The 20,709-nt window shown below is 49.1% G+C and overlaps 1 long non-coding RNA gene across 1 annotated transcript in view; it reads left to right on the top strand.

The window, feature by feature from the left end:
• LOC119966847 overlaps positions 1–20,028 on the top strand; it is a 64,434-nt gene extending 44,406 nt beyond the window's left edge. The window contains exon 4 of the long non-coding RNA XR_005460859.1: positions 19,720–20,028. This is a non-coding gene — a long non-coding RNA (uncharacterized LOC119966847). The remainder of the gene's footprint in view (positions 1–19,719) is intronic.
• Positions 20,029–20,709: the final 681 nt, after the last annotated feature.

Here is a 20,709-nt window from a genome sequence, read left to right as displayed (position 1 = left end):
GTTTTTAATTTTGCCCCTTTGCGAGTTGTCGAACATGAAGGCAACCGATCTTTGGTCGGTGATGAGGGTGAACCTCCTACCTGCGAGGTAGTGCCTCCAGTGACGAATAGCCTCCACAATGGCTAGTGCTTCCTTTTTGACTGCCGAGTGTCGGAGTTCCGAAGCAGAGAGGGTTCGGGAGAAAAATGCGACTGGTCTCCCTGCCTGATTTAATGTGGTTGCAAGAGCGACCTCTGAGGCATCGCCCTCAAACTGGAATGGAGTGGATTAATCCACCACCCGCATGGCAGCCTTGGCGATGTCCTACTTGATGCAGTTGAAGGCCTGGCGCGCCTCAGCTGACAGGGGAAATAGTGTGGCTTTAAAGACTGGGCGGGCTTTGTCCGCATATTGAGGGACCCACTGGGCGTAATAGGAAAAAAATCCCAAGCACCTTTTGAGGGCCTTGGGACAATGAGGGAGAGGGAGTTCTAAGGGGGGCGCATACGCTCCGGGTCGGGGCCCAGGACTCCGTTTTCCACAGCATAGCCGAGGATGGCTAGTCTGGTCGTGCGAAAAACGCATTTCTCCTTGTTATATGTTAGATTTAGTTTCTGAGCCGTCGGGAGAAAACGGTAGAGGTTGGCGTCGTGGTCCTGCTGGTCATAGCCGCAGATGGTAACGTTATCCAAGTACGGGAACATGGCCTGCAGCCCGTACTGGTCCACCATTCGGTCCATTGCTTGTTGGAACACCGAAACCCCATTTGTGACGGCGAAGGGAACCCGGAGGAAATGGAAGAGGCAGCCATCGGCCTCGAACGCCGTGTAGTGGCGGTCCTCCGGGCGGATTGGGAGCTGGTGGTATGCAGACTTCAGATCCACCGTGGAGAAAATCCGATACTGGGCGATCTGGTTAACCATGTCTGCAATCCTGGGGAGGGGGTACGCGTCGAGGAGCGTAAACCTATTAATGGTCTGACTATAGTCTACGACCATGCCGAATTTTTCCCCGGTCTTGACGACCACCACCTGAGCTCTCCAGGGGCTGTTGCTGGCCTCTATAATCCCCTCACTGATAAGCCTTCGGACCTCCGATCGGATGAACACCCTATCCTGCCGGCTGTATCGCCTGCTGCGAGTGGCTACGGGTTTACAGTCCGGAGTGAGGTTGGCAAAGAGAGGAGGGGGGGATTCGCAACATGGCTAGGCTGCAGATAGTGAGTGGGGGTAGGGATCCGCCGAAACTGAGGGTGAGACTCTTGAGATTACATTGAAAATCGAGTCCCAATAAGAGTGGCGCGCAGAGTTCGGGCAGGACGTAGAGTTGGAAGTTAGAATAGCTAGCGCCTTGGATTGTGAGAGTTGCGGCGGTGCGCCCTTGGATCTGAACAGAGTGGGAGCCCAAAGCGAGGGAGATAGTTTGCCGCGCAGGGAAAACGGGGAGCGAACAGCGTCTTATCAGATCTGGGTGTACGAAGCTCTCGGTGCTCCCGGAGTCGAAAAGGCACGGCGCGCTGTACCCGTTGATTTGGACCGTTGCCATCGAGTTGTGGGGGTGCTTTGGACGCGATTGGTCCAGTGTGACTGCGCTGAGTTGCGGGTAGTCGGCGGCTCGATCCGCTGTGCTGGATTGGCCCCGTGATGACTGCCCTCTGAGTTCGTAGTCGTCGAGGTAAGTTTCAGAGTTTGCAGGGGATGGATCCCAAGATGGCCACCCCCATGAGTCGCACATGACCGGCCTCATGGAGGAGGATTGCCAAGATGGCCGGCCCCATGAGTCGCACATGTCGGGTGGGGGCGGAGTCGGCATACAGGCTGCAGCATTTTGGGGCCTGCGGGCCTGTGAATTCGGGGAACGAGTGCTTTGAGCCGTGGGAGGGTTAGAGGCTGGGGCTTTCTTCGCCAGATACACTCTGGCATATTGTCCTTTTCGCCCGCAGCTGCTGCAGGTCGCGTTGCGGGCCGGGCAGTGCTGCCGCGGGTGCTGGGGCTGGCCACAAAAGTGGTAGGCTGGAGCAGCATTGTGGTTGGGCGACCGCGCGGCGCAGGCCTGAGGGATTCGCTGGTCGGGGGCCCATGACGGGGTCGTGGGGTCCGCGGGGAACGAGGTGAGGCTGCGAAATGAGACCTCCATAGTCGTAGCAAGTTCAACAGTATCTTCAAGATTTTGGGCCCCCTTTTCCAGCAGTCGCTGGCGCACGTAATTTGATCTCAGGCCTGCAACAAAGACATCGCGGACAGCAAGTTCTCTATGCTCTGCAGCAGTTACAGCCTGATAGTTACAATCCCGAGATAGAGTTTTTAGTTCTCTGAGGAATTCTTCGAGTGATTCCGTAGGCCGTTGGCGGCGAGTAGTAAACACATGTCACACGTAGACCTAATTTACAGGCCTCACGTACATTTTATCGAGTAGAGCTAGGGCTTCAGTATATGAGCCGGTACAGTTTAGTTGAGTGGATATATGGTGGCTCACCCTTGCGTGCAGTAGGCTGAGTTTCTGCTCCTCCGTCGTTTCTGTGGTGCTTGCTTCAGCCAGGTAGGCCTTAAAACATCGGAGCCAATGCAAAAAGATTTCTTTTGCCTCTGCATCCTGCGGGTCAAGTTCCAGTCGCTCAGGCTTGAGGGCTGATTCCATGGTTGTTCCTTACTGTTTCCTAAGTTGATTAAATTGATGTGACCATCAATTCACGAGACACGTGCTTTAGGATGTGAACAGTGGTTTTAATCAACTTACAACAGAGCCAGCCTGTAACACGATGAACTCCAGATGAACTGGTGGCTGGCTCTTCGGCATCATCCTTTATACGTCAGTCTAGGGGGGGGAGCCGTGGGTGGACCAAGGGTGGAGCCCAAGTACAAACTCCTGTACATTCCCAGTGCAACTCCCCCTAGTGGTAGGGCAACTCAACTGCTCGTATGTCGAGCTTACAGTGACATGGTATAATATATATTACAGTGTGAATTACATTCACCACAATACTCGAAGATCTTACTCGGTGATTGTAGAAAATAACGCAGCAGCTGTTTTTACTGTTAGAATCTCTTCACTGTTTCGTTAGCGAATGCAGTTGGAGTCACTCCATTGTACTAAAGCTGAATATGAAAGTAGATTTTAAAAACTCCACAACCTGTGCAAGTATTCTGTGTGCACAAAGTTAGCCGAGAGCTGTCATTCAGAGTTCCTGGGCTGGATTCTCCGCAGCCCCGCCCCAAAATCGGGGAGAATCGACTTTTACGCCCGAATTGGGCCCGGCGTCGCTCCTGATTTGCACGATTTACGCGGCGCGGCTAGGGGGCCATTGCCAGAGGCCCTCCCAGTGATGCTCCAGTCTCGATTGGCCGAATTCCCAACGGCATGGTTCTAACCACATCTGGCCGGTTGAGACTCTTGCACGGCAGCTGCCGAGACACCATTGGTGGAGAAGGCTCGCTGCTCATTGGCCCAATGGTATGTAACACTAGTCACCCATTGGTTAGAATTGTAAGGTAGCTCCACCCAGTAAGGCAGGGTATAAGAGCCCGTGTATCCCCCACAGCTTCCTTTCTGTACCTGAGCTGCTGGGGGAAACATCTTGTCTATTAAAGCATTCAGTTCGGACTCAACCTCGTTTCTGTGGTCATTGATATTGCATCAGTGAGGTGTGTGTGTGTGTGTGGTGGGGGGTGGTGGGCGATAGTGAGTACAGCCATGGCACTCTCAGGAGTATTAATTTAAATAATAGCTGATCTTTTGTTTGTGGCCATAGAGAACCACTGGGTATGGTGATGGCTCTGCCTCATTTGGAAGAGGCCCAAGAAAGAAGTGTTAGGCCTCTCGCTTATGCTTGTTTGAAGCAGCCACCAGGTATCTGGGCAGCATGACAGCACAAGTGGGTAGCACTGTGGTTTCACAGCACCAGAGTCCCAGGTTCAATTCCCTGCCGGGTCACTGTCTGTGCGGAGTTTGCACGTTCTCCCCATGTCTGCCTGGGTTTCCTCCGGGTGCTCCGGTTTCCTCCCACAGTCCAAAGACGTGCAGGTTAGGTGGATTGGCTATTGCCCTTAGTGACCAAAAAGATTAGGAGGGGTTATTGGGTTTGGGGGGATAGGGTGGAAGTGAGGGCTTAAGTGGGTCGGTGCAGACTTGATGGGCCGATTGGCCTCCTTCTGCACTGTATGTTCTATGTTCTATCCCTGAAAATCAGTTGAGGATCAGCTTTCAGCTCTCCCTATGGAACAATATGGTGGCCTCTGAAATTGGCCCTGACTGCACCTGTTGTAACTTAAATAAATTTCCACTCCTGTGTTCTGCCAGCATTTGCTCAAATCTCTGGCTCCTGCCAGTGGAGAAAGTCTCACGTCCTTTTCTATTCTTTCAACATAAAGCCCTGTTCATCTCCGGACTCTGCGCGACGTGCATGTCTCTTTCAAGCGAGTGACCTGGTGCATCAATGAAGGTACAATATGTGTTTGGAATGGCTCTTTCCCTCAGAGATTATTCTGCTGCTTCAGTCTGTGAAGAAACACAAAACTCCGTGTCTGTTTAATTCCCAAATCTTTCAACCTTGTGAAAGTTGGAGGCTGCAGTGAATCAACATCTTGTTGTTTTAAGTGAGGACTTGTGATCACGCCCACAGTATGCAGGAGGAGAACGCAATCTCTCCTGAAAGTAGAAATGAATCGAGGTTGGCTTAAACCTCAGTGCAGTTCCTCTATAATTTTAGTTGCCAGCACAAGCCAACCTGTTACTTGGCACCAATTTGACATTTGACAACCCGATTAGAAAATCCACAAAAAATTGATTATGTCTGCAAAATTGCATTTAGGGCTCTTCTGAAGGTGATGCTATATTGCCAGAAAAAAACTGATGGCATTTTGTTTTCTATCTGCAGCTGGGATCTGTCAAAGTCAGAAGTTATCAAAGACAGATTTTTAATTTGGGGTCACATTAGCAGATGGTGGCCAATGGAACAATTTTTCATTTTTGACAATGGTAGCATATCAAAGACTAGGTGAAAACGAATCCTCAAAATGCAAACCAGCCCAATCTCAGAAAACCACCGCCACTCGCCTTTCTTCCCATCTTCACTGACTTAATGTGCCATTTTCAAGAACACATCCATCCTTGTGCCCTCTCTGCCTGTTTAAATCCCAATTATTTCTGAATCGTGGACAGCTTACCAAAAATTAATCTGAGCAGGGAACAATGGCCCTTCTTGTCGATGCAGGTTTGATCTAAACCTCTGCTGCGAAGTGGAATGATTCAATGCACTGCATGGTTTCCCCTCATCCTCACACAGGGAGAACTGCCTTTGATTCTGGGTGAGCTTTGTACATCATGACTTATTGGCGTCTCTCAAACCTCAAACCATGCTAAAGCAAGTATGTACCAAGTGTTCCCTTTTAAATAGTGAGGTGCTGTCATCATTGATAGAAACTAATGGATTATCACAATGTTTCTAAATAGCAGCACCGCTGTAAACTGTTTTTTTTAATGTCAGAGCTCGAAGATTATGTTTGTTTTAATTTTGCATGTCTGATGTCGAGAGGGCTAGAATACAAGTTCAGGGATGTACTTCTGAGGGTGTATAAAGTTCTGGTCAGACCCCATTTGGGGTATTGTGAGCAGTTTTGGGGTCTGTATCTAAGGGAGGATGTGCTGACCTTGGAGAGGTCCAAAGGAGGTTCACAAGAATGATCCCTGGAATGAAGAGCTCGCCAGATAAGGCACGGTCAAAGACTCTGGGTCTGTACATGTTAGAGTTTAGAAGGATAAGGGGGAAATCTCACTGAAACTTACAGGATACTGAGAGGCCTAGATAGAGTGGACGTGGAGAAGGTATTTCCACTAATGGGAAAAACTAGAACCCGAGGGTACGGCCTCAGACTGAAGGGACGATTCTTTAATACTGAGATGAGAAGGAATTTCTTCAGCCAGAGGGTGGTGAATCTGTGGAACTCATTGTCGCAGAAGGCTGTGGAGGCCTTAATTTTAAGACAGAGATTGATTAATAAGAGGATCAGAGGTTATGGGGAGAATGGGGATGAGAAACATATCGACCATGATTGAATGGCGGCTCAGACTCGATGAGCCGAATGGTGTTATTCTGCTCCTATGTCTTATGGTCTTATGTCAGTCACCTAGTGCCAATGGCTCTTGAAAAGGCAACTTTATATTCCCGGCAATGAACCTCACCTGCTGGAAGCACGTAGCGGGAATTTACACGCAAGCCCTTTAGAATTTCCTTTCTATAAAACTGGTGGATTGAAAACTATGTGGATTATGAAAATCAACCCCTTTAATGCCACAAATCCAGACAGCCCTGTAGTGCCCCCTCACTTTTCCAACTTCTTATTGTCACACAAAAACAGAAAGAAAACCTGGAAAAAACACCGTCAGCACCTGGAGCAAGCAACGGCAGGTTAACGTTTCAGGCTTACATTTGTAATATTTATCTCTGTACGCATGCTGGTTGATCCTGCTGTGCTTTTCCAGCATTTTAATTCAGATTTCCAACAACCTGTAATTTGTTGTTTCCTCTTTATTTTGTATTTTAAGGAGGCGGCCGTGGAGATGGGTACATTGTCATTTTTAATATATTTTTTCAAGCACTCTCACCTACTCTTTTCATATCATTCTGACACCGGTACCATTTATATATCACTTCCAACATCTCCATATTAAATGCAGCATTGTATTCTTATTTTCATTTCTGTCATGCTGTTAAGCAGATTGGCAATATCGGGCAGCACGGTAGCACAGTGGTTAGCACTGTTGCTTCACAGTGCCAGGGTCCCAGGTTCGATTTGCGGCTTGGGTCACTGTCTTGCGGAGTCTGCACATTCTCCCCGTGTCTGCGTGGGCTTCCTCCGGGTGCTTCAGTTTCCTTGCACAGTCCAAAGATGTGCAGGTTAGGTGGATTAGCCATGTTAAAATTGTCCCTTAGTGTCCAAAAAAGGTGAGGTGGGGTTACTGGGTTACGGGGATAGGGTGGGGGTGTGCCCTTTCCAAGGGTCCGTGCAGTCCCGATGGGCCGAATGGCCTCCTCTGCACTGTGTGATTCTGTGATTCGGTGAAAATAAAGGTGAACAGATAATGTCAGATGTTTTCTTAGATGTCTTGTTAAATAGAAGTATATTTTCTTCAATGTGAGCTTCTAATTTGTCGGTGAAAATTATAATTACTCTTTAGGTCAATGCAATGACTGAGAAACATCTCCAGCAAAAATCTGCTGTGCCAAAAACAATGGCCACTACCTTCATCATGAAAAGTATATGTCACTTGGCAATTGAGCCCCTGGCCATGGCGTTGAGGGAGTCGAGGAATTGGAGGGGTCTGGTGCGGGGTGGGGAGGAGCACCGAGTGTCGTTATACGCAGATGACTTGTTGCTATATGTGGCGGACCCAGTGGGGGGAATGCCGGAGGTGATGACGATCATTAGGGAATTTGGGGGCTTTTCTGGGTACAAGCTCAACCTGGGTAAGAGTGAGTTGTTCGTCGTGCACCCGGGGGATCAAGAGGAGGGGATTGGTAGGCTCCACTGAAAAGGGCAGGGAGGAGCTTTCGGTACCTGGGAGTCCAGGTGGCTAGGAGCTGGAGGGCCCTTCACAAACCTAACCTCACAAGGCTGGTGGAGCAAATGGAGGAGGAGTTTAAAAGATGGGACATGTTGCCACTGTCGCTGGCGGGCAGGGTGCAGTCCGTCAAGATGACGGTGCTCCCGAGGTTTTTGTTCCTGTTCCAGTGCCTTTCCATCCTTATCCCGAAGGCCTTTTTTAGGAGGGTCAATAGGAGTATTACGGGATTTGTATGGGCGCATGGGACTCCGAGGGTGAGAAGGGTGATTTTGGAACGGGGCAGGGATAGGGGGGGGGCTGGCGTTGCCCAACCTCTGTGGGTACTATCGGGCTGCCAATGCAGCGACCAAGCAGGCCAGCAGCACTGTTCGATTCCCGTACCAGCCTCCCCGGACTGGCGCCGGAATGTGGTGACTAGGGGCTTTTCACAGTAACTTCATTGAAGCCTACTCGTGACAATAAGCGATTTTCATTTCATTTCATTTCAAGTGGGTAATGGACAGGGCAGGGGCAGCATGGAAGAGGATGGAGATGGCGTCCTGCGTGGACACGAGCCTGGAGGTGCTGGTAACGGCGCTGTTGCCGCTCCCTCCAACGAGGTATACCACGAACCCGGTGGTGGCGGCTACCCTCAAAATTTGGGGGGAATGGAGACGGCATAGGGGGGAGGTGGGGGGCTCAATGGAGTCCCCGATATGGGGGAACCACAGGTTTGTTCCAGGGAGATTCGATGGTGGGTTTCTTGGCTAGCATAGGGTAGCTATTAGGAGGTTGAGGGACCTGTTTGTGGATGGGAGGTTCGCGAGCCTGGGTGAGTTAGAGGGGAAGTTTGGGCTCCCCCCGGGGAACATGTTTAGGTACATGCAGGTTAGGGCGTTTGCCAGGCGGCAGGTGGAGGGGTTCCCTCTGCTGCCCCATGTGGGGTACGGGACAGGGTGCTCTCCGGGGTGTGGGTTGGAGGGGGGAAGATTTTGGACGTGTACCACGTCATGCAGGAGGTGGATGAGCTTCGGTGGAGGAGCTGAAGGGTAAATAGGAAGAGGAGCTGGGTGAGGAGATTGGCGAGGGGACGTGGGCGGATGCCCTGGAGAGAGTGAATTCCTCCTCTTCCTGTGCTAGGCTTTGCCTCATACATTTCAAGGTGCTGCACAGGGCCCACATGACCGGGACGAGGATGAGTAGGTTTTCCGGGGGCGAAGACAGGTGTGCTAGGTATTCGGGGAGCCCAGTGAACCACGGCCATATGTTCTGGGCATGCCCAGCGTTGGGGGAATTTTGGAAGGGGGTAGCAAGGACGGTGTCGAGGGTGGTAGGATCCAGGGTCAAGCCAGGCTGGGGACTCGCAATTTTTGGGGTTGCAGTGGAGCCGGGAGTGCAGGAGGCGAAAGAGGCGGGGTTCTGGCCTTTGCGTCCCTAGTAGCCCGGCGGAGGATTTTGCTTCAATGGAAGGATGCGAGGCCCCCAAGTGCGGAGGCCTGGATCAATGAAATAGCGGGGTTCATCAAATTGGAGAAGGTGAAATTTGCCTTGAGGGGATCAGTACAGGGGTTCTTTAGGCGGTGGCAGCCTTTCCTTGACTTCCTGGCAGAACTGTAGGAAAATAGGCCAGCAGCAGCAGCAACCTGGGGGGAAGGGAGGGAGAGGAGGGGGAGGGGGGTTTGTTGCGGGGGAAGGGAGAAATGTGTATATGTGTTTATTGAATATGCCGGTGTTTATCTATTTCTTCTTTTTGTAGTTACTGGTGGTGGGGGGGCGGGGGGGGGGGGGGGGGGGGGGGGGTGGGGGGTTGGTTTTGGGGGTTATTGTGTTATTTATTTTTGTTGTTCTTAATACGGTTTTCTCACTGTTATTTTATGTTTTTGGTATGTTTCTGAAAATCTTAATAAAAATCATTTAAAAAAAAAAGAAAAGTATATGTCGCACTAATCTCCATACTGAAAGAGTGGGCTATTGCTTAAAAGTTCTCTTCACATTTGCTTTCTCTTCATTCGTTCTCTCAGCATGCTTTGTCAGCATGTTCAATATTGAAGAAACACTGTGGGAGAAAAGGTAATTATTATCTTTCTGACAGCCAGGTATTACTTCACTGAGATGCTGTGGTAAACATCACAGGTTTAAAACAGGTCTGATAATGACACTTAGAGTATCTCTAAAGTAAATGGGAGCTGCTACAGCAAAGCTAAAAAAAAATGTCCATGTTGATTGTGAGTGAGGAAGAAAAATAGCATTTATATAACAGTACTCACAACCTCAGGAAGTCTTAAAATGCTTTCCAGTTAATGAAGAGCTTTCTGAAATGGCCTGAATTTTCATAGAGGTGAACAGGCCTTCCAGCTTTGCGTAAATGCTGGTGGAGATCCAGATCTGGTAGTGCTGCCCCCGGATCTAGATTCCACCAATTCCGAAGGGTGGAAGGAATGGGGTGAGTTCTGATTCACACATCCTTGGTTCACAGAGACAACTGCTGCTTCTGATTTTGGCCAGTGCTATATCTTAGACACGGCATGTGCACTTAGACAAGGTGGGAGAATGTTTTAAGCTGGAGTTATTTGGCGAGATAGGGTACCCTTTTGGATGTGATCTTGAGACATTTTTGGCGGTGGTAATGTGTTGTTTGGGTGTGGTAAAAGTGTTTTTTGAAATTGTTAAAAGTAGAAATGAATGTGAAAAGAAAGTGCATAAACTCATTGGAACAGCCAAGAGGAGTGGTCAAAAGGAGCTGTCAAGGGATTTAAATTTCCTGCCCTGTAAATTTTTTTGAAAGTGTATAAAGAAAAAGAAAATCAACGCTTTCTATTGAACTCTGTTAGTTGGCTGTCTCTTATGCTTGAGGGCTAACATTACAGATTTAGCGTTGCACAACTGAATTTAAAACTTTTCATTATTGCAGCAGGGTGCTTGTCAATTCACAGTTTGATTGCCAGCTCCAATTGGTTATTAATTCCTTGAAATGGGACTATAAATGCTTGCTTTCATAAGTGATTGAAGGAATTTAAATGTAACAAATGGGTTTTTATCAATGCAAGTGGTTTTTTGAAATAGTAAATTTATCGGTAAGAATGTAAGAACTTCTCAGCATCAGTCCTGAGATCTGTGCATGGTGCATACTGGGTGAGTTGGCATGGTAGATGTAAGAGTAAAGAGTGGTGGGTGGGGCATGGGTTGGCATGAGTTTGCACAAGTTGGCAAAGGGGCTATAAAGGGCTGGGGGGATGAGGTGGATGGCATGGAGAGTATGTGGGTCCATTGGTGTTGTGTGAAGTCATGAGGTGGCATGGATAGGGCATTGGGAGCATGTAGGAGGGTGAGAAGTGTGAGTGATAAGGCCGAGAGGTCTGTTTTTTGTGATATTGGGTGCAATTTAATGGCAAGGTTTCAAAGTATGATTGCGAGCTGGAACTGCCACGAGCTTCCCGACAGGTGACCTGGTGAGGCCGTCACCGGCATCAAACATTAATTTGTCCACTTAACAAGACCCCACAGGCCTCACGCCGCAAATGACTGTCCTGCCAGCTGATTCACCAGGAGTACGCTTGCCAGCCCTCTGCTAACGAACAGGAGTAGCCCTTAAACCGATCCCGCAAAGGTAAGCCCACACCGCCTGCAGCCATGCCACCAAGTGGACCAGCTCCAAGATTCGGAGAGGCCGATTTGTTCTGCCTGCATGATGCGGTGGAGTTGCAACTGATTGCCGTGTTCCCCTTAGGGGCTTGGCAGGTCAGCCACACGGCAGGCAGCGCTGCCTGGGAGGAAGTGGTAGTTGCCGTCAGCACGGGGAGCAAAACTCGGAGGACCTCCACACAATGCTGCAAAATGCTAAATGATTTCTACCAGGCCAGACTGGTGAGATGGCATCGGCCCCCGTTACGGATTCTACCTGTCACTCCACCCGCCTCCCACGATAATCATGGATCTGGAACTGCCCTCAGCCAGCACCATGCCACCTCGCACCCACTCATACACAGCAGTGTTGCTCACCCATGTCACCTCATGTGCCCCCCATCTACCACCCCCCCCCCCCCCCCCCCCCCCCCCCCCCCCGATTCATGATGTGTGCTGCTCACAATGCCCTCTGCGTCCCCGACGGGAGAGAACCCAGACAGTTGACAGGGTGCTGGACATCAGAGTCCTCACTCCCTACGAGGAACTGGCCCTGAGGTTTGCAGCGTGTGGCCGGGGACAGACGGTCACCGATGATGAGATTTCCCTGCACTGCAGAGGCGGGCATCCTTGCCTCGTATCCCTGTGTAACTCAAAGCTTCACAAACTCATATTATTCATCTCACACTCGCCCTTGGTGTCACATACAGCAACCGCACCCATGCCACAAATCTCGACCCAAACCAAACCTTCCCAAAAGCTAGAACGGCCTCTCCACCCGATCAAATACCTTCTCCGCATCCATGGACAACATCACCTCTGGTACCAGAGCCCCTGACGGATTCATCACTACACTCAACAGCTGTCATATTACTGGGAGCTGCCTGTTCTTCACGAGGCCTGTTTGATCTTCTGCAACCACTCCTGGGAAATTACAGCTCATCCAGAAACCGCCCCGTCCCTCTCCTCTCCTCCCCGGGTCCACCTCATACAGTTCCTGGTAGTATCCCCTAAACACCTCATTTAGGGAATGCTGCAAAATGCTAAATGATCTCCACCAGGCCAGACTCCTCCTACTCATATTGCACCCCTCTTGTCCTGTGCAGTTTCCCTAACGCCCTCCCCATTGTCAAGCTGTCAACATCACCTCTGGTACCAGAGCCCCCAACGGATTCATCACTACATTCAACAGCCGTCTTATATTACTGGGAGCTGCCTGTTCTTCACGAGGCCTGTTTGATCTTCTGCAACCACTCCTGGGAAATTACAGCTCATCCAGAAACCGCCCCGTCCCCCTCCTCTCCCCCCGGGTCCACCTCGTACAGTTCCTGGTAGTATTCCCTAAACACCTCGTTATCTTCCCCGACACCATATCTCCAGCCCCAGTCTGTATCTTCAATATTGCCCTGGATGCAGCCTGTCTCTGCAGCTGGTGTGTCAGCATGCGGCCATGATCACTGCCCACAGCAGCTCCCCAGCTCTGGGCTTCTGCCTCAGGGACCTATGCGCTCGGTCCACTTCAGGCGCCTTATCTGACACCCCTTCCGCCATCAGCCCAACCAACATCCTCGAGACGTACCTCGTGGCACTCACACCTTCCACTCTTTCAGACAGGCCCACTATTGCAGGTTCTGCCTTTTAAAGGTATTCTCCTGTTCCTCCATCTTTGCCCTCAACGTTTTACAAAGGTCTCCTCGGAGCCCCACCTCTGCCTCCAGAGCCACCGCACGATCGCTGTGGTCCGAGAACTCTCCTTCGATCTCCCGAATCTGCGACCTCCAAACTCATCTCCGCCCATTCCATCAAACTCTTCAGGGATGCCTCAGCTCCTTCGATAGCCTTTGAGCGATCTCCCACATTTCCTTCTGCTGTTGGTGGAATTCCTACTTAATAAAAGCCATCAACTGCTCCATCTGCAGCTTTCCACCTTGCACCATCCCTTCCCCTCAGCCACTGGCTGCTGCACCACAGGTTTCCTCCAACTCTTTGGCCATGTCTCTCACCATCTTCTGCCAGGTTTGGTGACCAGCGGACATACCACTTCTGGGGGAAAATACTCCTCTGACTTTCAACTACAACTTTTCATCAAAATTCCACCCAATATTGGGTAATGAGCTCTTTTCTGTGCCTTCAAACAGGAGCTTCCCTGTGTGTGACCACTCACACCATGGCTGTCACCGGAAGTCACCCCTGGTAATGTTACCTAGACTGGGCGCTGATTCTCTCCCTGGTGCACACATCCGCATTCTGGTTGTGGGGATGACCTCAGTGCCTAGGCTGAGCTCTTGCGTGTTTAGATGTTGCCTTCTGCCTCTGTTTTGTTGAAGGCTCTGGTGTTCAGGCAGAGTGTCCAGGCCTCAATGCCTGGTTGGGATGCGAGGCAATAACTCCCACCTGCGACATGGCACATGTACCGACAGGAATCCACTTGGGGGCTGTGAAGTGCTCACATTGCCAATTCCTTATCAACAATGGCCTTCAGCTGTGTGCCCGGAGGCTGCCTCTATCAGTGGGGGTCATGGGCGGTCGGTGGAGTGAATAGGCTGTAGCTGGGACTGCCCAGTTATGGATCCAGATGATCCAGTGGGTGGTGTGGCGGACCCACGGGCACTGGGACACACACTCCCAGCCCAGAGGCTGTTCACCCCTCCCCTCCGAGCACTGGGTCAGTAATCTCAGTGCCCCTGGGCTGATTGCCCGACTTCGAAGATGGCTAATCAGCTCCTCGGGCCCCACAGCAGCTACTCCGCCAGCTTCTTGTTTTTAAAAAGGTGTACTAAAACCCACCCATGTGACCACTTGCTGGGGAGGTGCTGAGATCACGGGAGGCCATTAGATCGGGGGTCAATCCTGTTATTGATTTGGAGATTGGCTTTTATTAATGATTATTGGTTTTTCGCCATGCCATGGCTCGATCCTGATTTTGCCAGTGAGAGCCGGGCCGGTTAGATCGCAAACGGATCAGTGCTGATGCAGTTTCCAACTTTGGCCTCCCCCCACAATCTAACAGCCATGTCACGCTCAAGCGAGAGCACGACGAAGCTGGTAGATCACGCCCATTGTTTATTTTTACAGCCTCAACAAGGTGTGAGTGAATTGGAGCTGGCCTTTCACCCAACCCGCCTGTGCTTCTTTCAGCCTCCGTCATGTTCAACAGGTCGCCTGCCATGGATCCCATTTTCACTTGCACCTCATCACTAGCGCAAAAACCTAATCCTTCGGGGCAATTTTTCCTGGGTCGGGTTTGCGGAGCTGGGAATTTTCCTGGCTCTGCGTTCCCCATGTTAGTGGACAGATCAGGCGGCTGGAGTCTCCACCGGCGGAACTCTCAGTTTCTCCGGCATTGCACCCAAGCAACATGGGGTGGCAACATGGCAACATGGGGTGGCCACAATGGGAAATCCCATTGGAAGGTGGTGGGAACGGAGAAACACGCTGCCGGCGAGGGCGCGCCACCCAGGAAAACTCGGCTGCTGGACCGGCGAATCCAGCCCCAGGCCTCTCCAAAGTTACAAAAACAGCAATATGTTCATGACCAGACAATCAGTTTTAGTGAAGGAAACCATGCAAGGTCGTCCCCTGCACTTCTTCAAAAAACTGCCATGGGATGGTATGTCCAGCCAAAAGGACGGATGAGGCCTTGATTAAACAACTCACCCAGAAGACAGAAAGGGGAACACATACTGTCGAAATTATTTCATAAGGTAAGTAAGGTTGCAGTAAGATTGGCATTCTTATCAGTCACGGACTGATCATAATGTTTCCACAGATGCTTCCATTTTCAGCAAAAGTACGTTTTCATACTTTAAAATGACAATCAACAATCCAGAGCAAAAAATCATATTGGTGTTACAAATGTTGATTCGTGGTGAATGTTATGTGTAAGCTAGTTGCTGTGTACATTATGGTGTCAGTTGTTATTTAAGTTTGAAGTCTTAATTGAGCCTAACCTCACCGTACGTTTGCATTGGTGACACATTTGATGCAATGTATAATTTAGTGTAAAGCTACGTGTTGAGCCAAGGCAAGATATGTCCAGCTGCCAGACGATCATTATTTTACTTACTTTTCAACAAGAAAAAGAAGTACAATTCATGGCTGTTTGCACTGGGGGGGGGGGGGGGGGGGGGGGTTGGAGGAGAGGAGGGGGGAGAATGGAAAGAGAGATTGCTTTGCAATGCCTGACTGGAGACGTCCTCCTCCTCCTTAATAAGACAAACTTGTAAATGATACTCAGAGCATCATTTACTGTGGTCTGCCTCATTGGCATTCATTTTGCAAAGCCAATCAATGGTTCAACACCAAGTTTCACACTGAACAACAAGATTAAAATTGCATTTTATTACAACTGGAATGGTAGATTAAACACCAAAATTAAAAATAATAATCGGGACAATAGAAATAGTTTAATCAGCACCTGAAAGAGAAAGATAGGTTAATTCTTCAGGTGAAACCTTGTTTTACTTCCGTTAGTCCGCAGTGGATCTCTAACATTTACAATTTCATTTCAGGTTTCATGGGCTATTTTTCCTAAACCTACAATTAAAATGTTTAATAGGTGGAACTCCACCATGTACATTGTTCTGCCCAACCCTCTATCTACACTGTTGTTGATTAACTTTCCAGAGCAACCATTGCCCATCTGAAGCAGAGAGGACCTCCTATTCAAGTCCTCATTTGTTGCATGAGGATTCCAAGGTACAATCTCCCCTGACCACCATCGTTCAGCCTCTGGCCTTCGTGATTTCTGTCTATTCGCCACAACTGAACGTTCCACCTCCCCTTTCAGAGCGACAGGCTGGCTTTAAGAAGGGACAGCCCCACAGGATTTCGCACCCTCTGAAATGGTGAGCTATCCATAAGCACTATGATTGGCCTGGCCCTTGCTCTATCTGCCCCAGAAAGAAAAGCTATCTCCCATTCATAGCAATTGGGTTTTTTGTCTTGCAAAGGCTGTTTTCAGTCATTTTGATTTGTGGAATGTGATTGGGATCTCTGTATTGTCCGTTTTTAACGATGTCCCTTATATTATCACCTAGGAAGCAATTTGGAACATTACACTGAATGGTGCCTGAACCCTGAGCAGCAACATCCTGGGAGTTACCTTTGGCCAGAAACTCAGCTGGCCTAGACACATAGGGCTGGATTCTCCGCCTCGCCACGCCACTTTTCTGCCTGACCCGCCAGCGGGATTCTCCGTTACCCTGGCCGGTCAAAGGGGTTTCCCGTTGTGGGGCAGCCCCACGCTGTCAGGAAACGCCGGGCGCCGGCAAAATGGAGAATCACGCTGGCAGAGATTCCCTCCCGTGGATATTGTGGCGACTAGCACAGGTCAGAAGCTGGGCCTTCTGCACCCACTGACTCTCCAAAGCTTCTCTGGTATCTATGTGGGACAAATCAGGAGTGTACTGGAATACTCTTCACTTGCCTGGATGAGTGCAGCTCCAAAAATACTCTGGGAGCTTGATAACATCAAGCAAAAAAAAAACACTTTTTGGCATCCTATCCATCGCCTTTAAAGTTCATTTGCTCTATCACAGGTGCACAGTGACTGCAGTGTGTGCAGTGTGTGCCATCCACAACTTACCAAGCAACTTACCAAAGCTCCTTTGACATCTGCCAAGCCCACAAACCCAACCTCCAAGAAGACCAAGACCAGCAGATAAATCACCTCCAAGTCACACATCATCGCGATTTGGAAATATATTTCATTCACTGTCTCTGGGTCAGAATCCTGAAATTCCCCCTCTATTGTGGGAGTAGCTCCACAACACAGATTGCAGCAGTTCAAGAAGGTGTTTCATTACCATCTTTTCAAGGGTAGCTTTGTGTCCACCAAAAGGATGGCCTTGCTAGAGATGCTCACATCCTCAGAATAAAATCAAAGAAACACATAGGGCGCGATCGAACGGTCTCGTCGACCCGACGGGTGATGTGGCGAAGCCTTTTTTGTGATGCTCTGAACACCTCGTGAGATCTAACGAGATCTCGCAAGATGTCATAATCTGGATCTTGCCCTCACTGGGCGTGATTCAGATTTACATATTTAAGCGAGCAGTTAGACCCACTGAAATGTGTCGATGTCAGATTCTCCCTGGGCCCAGAAACGTGGACCAGGCATAACGGCACCTGAGGGGGTCTCCCAGGCTATCGGAGGCCCCAGGGGTGATGGTATCCTGGTAATCCCACTGCCACCCGGGCACCTTGGCACTGCCACTGTGCACCCTTGCAGTGCCACGGTGCCAGGTTGCCCATGCCAGTGTTTGGGTCTGGGGGTGCCCTGTCCTTATCAAGTGGGATGAGGGGGCGGGGCCGCAAAGACCCCCAAACAGGTAAGTTGGGGCGGCATTTGGTATGGACGCTGCAGTGGGGGCGGGGGTCGAGAGATTGGGGCAGCATTAAAAATGGTGTCCCAATGTCTTCCTGCACTGGCGAGCTGAGCTCGTCAGTGAAAGAAATAATGGTAAGTGCGGCTTTGGCCTCGTTGAAGGGGAAGAAAACTGAATTGTGTTTGATAGCGGGTCATTCTTGGTGCTGCTGGCACTGGGAAAAACCCCGCTAAACACGCTCAAAACGGGACTCGTTTTTTCCCTGTTAAATCGTGCCCATAATCTTGCATTCATTGCAAAAAATACTAAAATAGATAAAGTAAAGTGCATTAAATCTACATTTTCCTGGGAGCTATGAAAATACATTATTAATATTGTGTAACATGGAGATCACATTGTAATTGATACCACATTCTGGAACTGGACTTGTGCTGTGTAACGTATCATCAGCACGTTGACATTATTTAAATGACATTATAGACAAATCCCATTGAAATAAGTGAAAACTCTTGCGATTGATACCACACAGTTTAATTTTAGCATCTTTGACAGTTTCAAATTTCCACAGATTGTACGTGTGTAAACCTTCCAATGCTGACCTTACAATATTGACTTTTTTTTTTAAAAAGCGATTAAAATAGAAGGATTTTCATCTTTTTTTAATGAGATGAAATCCAGTGAAAATAGCAACATTTGAGAATAAATTGAAGGGTATATGTTCATAGCTGAGCTAAAATGTGCTGGAAAGAAAATGAAAAATTCAAATCTACTTCCGTTTTCAGACAAAATTGAGAAATGTTGCTCATGGCTGCAGCGCAAACTGTTAGGACAAGAAATCAAGGCCTCATATGTTCAAAAGTGATTTATGACCATCATGCCATTACACCGTGAGGCAGCCTGACCTCGTGGCTCTCAAACACTGCCAGCTCGAAAATGTAATTCAGATAAACATCATTAGCATCAAAAGTTGTATATTGGACCTGCACAATGTTGCTCAAGGGTAGTTGGAAGTTGCATTTTTTAAAATATTAATTCAAGGATGATGGCTTTACTGGCGAAGCCAGCATTTGTTGGCCATCCCTAATTACCCTTGAGACGGTGGTAGTGAGCTGCCTGAATCGCTGAAGTCCATGTGGTGTAAGTACACCCACAGTGCTGTTAGGGAGGGAGCTCCAGGATCTGTAGATTTAGGAGAAAGAAGCACATGACAACCTTGACTACAGGCAAATCCATTAATGTAGATAGAATCATAGATGAGAATCCCTATAGTGCAGAAGGAGGCCATTCAGCCCATAAAGTCGGCACCAACCCTCCGAAAGAACACCCCACCTAGGCTCAATCCCCTGCCCTATCCACATAACCCCACCTAGCCTTTCAACACCAAGGGGTAATTCAGAATGGCCAATCCACCTAACTGTGGTAAACCACTGAACATACATTCCATGTATTATGGTACACTGCCATTGTACTCCAATTATTATGGTAAATCCCAGCCTGCTGGCTCCACCCAGCAGGCTCTGTATAAAAGTGTACGCTCTCCTGCACTGCCCCCATTCTTGGGCCCAGACTTTACATCTAGTACAATAAAGCCACAATAGTTCACCATTCGTCTCGTGGTCATTGATGGTACATCACTAACCTTCACATCTTTGGAATGTGGGAGGCCTCCATAGAAAACCTAAATGGGGAAAACATGCAAACTCCACACAGTCACCCGAGGTCAGAATTGAACTTGGGCCACTGGCGCTGTGAGGCAACAGTTCTAACCACTGTGTCACCGTGCCACCCTGAGAGTTGTAGCCACATTTCTTGTCAAAATTTTCTGTGGGAAAGATTGACTGCAAAAGGGGGCTCCAACACTCCAGTAATTTTGGTGCTGTGGGTTACTGATGTAGGAGAAAAATTACCCATCTATGCTGCATGTAGCAAGACCCAGCAATATGGTAAATTATTTGATTATGGGCGCACGGTGGCACAGTGGTTACCACTGCTGCCTCACGGACCGAGGACCCCGGGTTCTTAAATTGCCCCTTAATTGGAAAAAAAAAAGAATTGGGCACTTTAAGTTGAGTTAAAAAAAAATGATTTGAATATTTTGGGTGTTCTTGGAGGTGCTGCTGAAGAGATATGTGTTAGGCAGGACAGTCTCCAACTCCTCTTCAAACGTTGTAGAATATTGGAATCTTTCAGATCCAGCTGAACATGCAGGCAAAGGATACTTTGATTTGGCCTCTCATTTGCATTTCACCAGGGCAGCACATCTGGCAAACCCAGCAAGGAAGGTACTTCCACAAACTGCCAGCATGGATTACAAGTTCTGGAGTGCAGCTTGAATCCACCAATTGGGAGAAAACAAGGCAACTGCAGGGAAACAAAACTCAACAAAGTCCGGCACAAAAACTGAAGTTCCACGCAGGCGAATGCTTCAATTGTGCCAAAGTCTGCGGACCTGTCTGCTACAAGAAAACTTTCTCCAGGGATTTAGAACACTGCACAAGCAACTCTCGTGAGCTGTCTCTGCTTCGATGGAGAGCGGCGCTCACTGAGAATTCATTGCAGAAAATTGTAAATGCAGCTCATGGTCTCTGCCTATTAAATTGAACAAGCAGAAAGCCATGGGCTGTGCACCAACATTTTCCTGCAATAGATTCTTTGATGAGTACTGCCCTCACTTGAAGCATGGGTTCCACTCTAGTGGATAAGCATTTTAATCTGAAATGTTCAATTTAGTTTTCACAGAATCCTAGATTAATACATTGAATCATAGAATCCCTGCAGTGCAGAAGGAGGCCATTTGGCCCATCGAGTCCACACCGACCCTTCCAATGAGCACTCCACCCATATCCACCTCCCCATCCTCACCCCCTATTCCTACAACCCCATAACCTAACCTGCACATCCCTGGGCACTAAGGAGCAATTTATCACGGCCAATCCACCTAACCTCCACATCTCTGGACTCTGGGAGTAAACCGGAGCACCCATTGGAAACCCATGCAGACATGAGGGGAACGTACAAACTCCACATAGGCAGTCACCTAGGCTGGAATTGGGTCCCTGGCGCTGCGTGGCAGCATGGCTAACCACTGTGCCACCATGCCGAAGGTGGTCATTCGGCCCATTGTGTCAATACTGGCTATTTGATAGAGTTATCCAATTAGTCCCGCAGCCCTGCTCTTTCTACATCACCCTGCAAATTTCTCCTTTCTAAATATTTATCCAATTCTCCTTTTGAAAATTTT

This window comes from Scyliorhinus canicula, chromosome 6, assembly GCF_902713615.1.
Source record: "Scyliorhinus canicula chromosome 6, sScyCan1.1, whole genome shotgun sequence".
Lineage (NCBI taxonomy): Eukaryota > Metazoa > Chordata > Chondrichthyes > Carcharhiniformes > Scyliorhinidae > Scyliorhinus > Scyliorhinus canicula.
Note: the sequence above shows the minus strand (reverse complement) of the source record. Positions and strands in the feature narration are given on the sequence as shown.